Raw genomic sequence first — 3,035 nt, 5'->3', positions numbered from 1 at the left:
AAAGGACATTTTGAAATTTACACAAGTTTGAGTTCATAAACATTTTGGTTGCTCCATAACAGTTTTCATATAAAATGAATAAAAAACCCTTGGACAGCTTTCATCACTCTTGACTACTTTTCACTTAAATGCACACAGACATACTTTATATAGCAATATACTGATGTACTGTAACATGGATATTAAACTATGATTACTGCTTTTTAACTGAGATGTGTATTATCCAATCAATATTATCTGTAATTGAAATACTCATACATTATGTATTCCCATCATGTTGTTAAGTATAAAAACATGAAAATATAACTTTACATTATTTCAGTTATATACATCAGTTCAGGCTTGACAAAGATTTTTTTACGCTATGATTTTTAGAGGAATAAACCCAGAGGTACAATAAATAGCTTTCCACTGTATACAGTAATGGAATTCTACTTTTTCAAAAAGTTTAGATTACCATATGAATATTATTTTAGTTTGGTCATTCTAGCTTTGAACATTAAAAATCAGAATGCATTCCCCAACATTCCTGATGAAGAGTAATGCACAGAACACCCATGGATTAGAGATGCGTCAAGAAAAGGTTTAGTTTAGTTTAATAAGGGGGAAGTTATTGGTAAGTTTTATGTTGGAAACACTGTATATACCTCTTTTGCTGACCGCACCGAGGGTATACACTGTGTTCACATGCTTGCAGAAACAGGCTCAGAGCTTGTACCACAAGAAGTGATTTCAAGTTTCTGATAAAGGCTCTGTCTTCTCCAATGTTCAATAAATACTTCACTTAAGCCTAAGAAGTGGACTCCAACTAAAACTGCAAGTCGTATTTCAAAGTTTATTCAAGTCCAAAATAAAATAGAGATTTACTGATACTGCATGAGGCAATGTATCCACAATGCAGAAAAACGTAAGCTTTTCTACCAAATGTATGGAATTTTATCTACAGGGAAAGCTGGAGAAACACGATGTTGCTTTGATTTGCATTAGCATTTAAATTAATGTTATTGCACCCCTCCTAGGATTCCTTTTTGCTTTGTAAGTAGAGTTATCATTTTTAAATACACATAATTAAAACGTATGGTAACTTCAGATTGCAAAGAATATTCTTAATGATTAAGATTCAGGAAATTTTTAAAATTTTCATCAGTACAGACTTGCATCTAATTCGAGTTATTACCAATCTTAATTTAAAAAGACATTGCCAAGGTTTTGGGTTTTTTTTTCACAACAAAGAACGTTACTAGCTACTGCTTAGAATTACCTTTAAACAGTTTGAAAACCGCTTCCTTAAAGGAACAATTTGAGATCCGTGTTTGTTTCATACTTTAGAAAAATATTTAACACTATTTTACTGCTTGCCGTTTATCCATTTTTACCAATAGTGTTCTCTCTCTGTACATGTATTTATGAATGCAATTGTACAAAAGTAGAGATAGATATGAACCAAATCTTTGGATCATAAGTCCCTGTACGTCAGAGTTCAGAGGAGCTCTCTAAATCAGCACCTATCTGACTCCTCATGTGCTGGTATGAAGTACCACTCCAACCCAGAACAACCTTGATCTTCAGAGTTCAGAATGCGTATCTGAGCATCACAGCTTGGGCTCGTGTGTAGAAAAAACGTTGAACAGATTCAAGCGACCTGGGGGTGGCGACACTGCCAAAAACTAAAACACTGACCCAACCTTGACAGTGTCCTTTTAGATTTCAGACTCTTCATAATCCAACCGTAGCTAGTAAAATTAATGGAACACTTGCAAATAAAACCATAGAAAAAAGTTTATTTCAAATGTCAAGCATTGCCAAGTAATTTTATATTAACACCAAATGTTAAAGAATAGGATATACAGCAAAGTTTTAATAACAATATTAAATTACAAGATTCGAACCTTTTAATTATTATTTCTTCTCTTCTCCATATTACATATTTGGCTTTGAAAAATATGGAACTGATGCTTTAAGCCTTATTTTCATATTCCACTTCCCCGCAGTCTAGATTTCTTTTTTCTTTTTTTTTTTTCTTTTTTTTTTTTTCTTTTGTCATATTCAACCATTATGGAAGCAAATTTATTTAAAAGCCAGTTTTTGTTTGTGAAAATACCTAAAAATATTTTTTTCATTTTAAATGTTTTTTTTTTTTTTTTCTTATAAAACATGTCACATCTTGATGCAATTGATGTCAAGTGTGCTTAAGTCAATATGAACCAAGGGACTAACAACGGTGGCTGCAGAAACTGGTGTGTTGCCTGTACAACGACTTCAGTTAGATTACAGTACTTCCATGTTAGCTGTGCATGTCAGTCAAGCTTCATCTTGAACTTGTGTAGAAAATGGTGTTGTGTTTTGAACTAAGCATTCATTACGATCCAAGATGAACTCCACAAATATAAGAATTCTTGGCTGAAAGAAAAGTCTTCAAGATACTGGATGCCTCTCACCACTTTGACAATAAACGCACAAGAAAACCATTGTGTAAGGCACTCAAAAGGTTCTTATCAATCACGAGAGATCAGTCACACTGACATTCATTCCCATGCCAGGACTCACGTAAGGTACTGCATGCACTGCTTTTGGAAATTCTGGAGTCATAACACGTCCATTTTCTCCAGTACTTCCTGTAATTGACAGCCTTGCCTTGCTCCTCATGGCATCATTCAAGGTCATCTTAAGAAAGAGAAAGAAAAATAGAATGATACATTACAGAAATTCAGTGTTTGAGACAGAGGGCCTGATTCTCGTCTTGCTTACATCCGGCTGGCACCAATGTAACTCCATTGACCTCAATGAGGTTACTCTTGACTTACTCTAGAGTAAGTGAGAGGAGAATCAGATCTTTTTGCAGTTCCTTTAGAAAGCCTTTAGCAAATGAAAACAAACATTTAAAGCAAAAGCTGAGCTACAATTAGTCAAGCACATCTATGCCAGGACGACCAACATTCACCGAAGGACTTCCAGTCAACAACTGGTCATTCAGTTAGTCACTGACCGGGAACACGAATGAACAGCAACAATACACACATTAAGATCCCTTGGCC

This window comes from Vanellus vanellus, assembly GCF_965231255.1.
Source record: "Vanellus vanellus genome assembly, chromosome: 4".
Classification (NCBI taxonomy): domain Eukaryota; kingdom Metazoa; phylum Chordata; class Aves; order Charadriiformes; family Charadriidae; genus Vanellus; species Vanellus vanellus.
Note: the sequence above shows the minus strand (reverse complement) of the source record.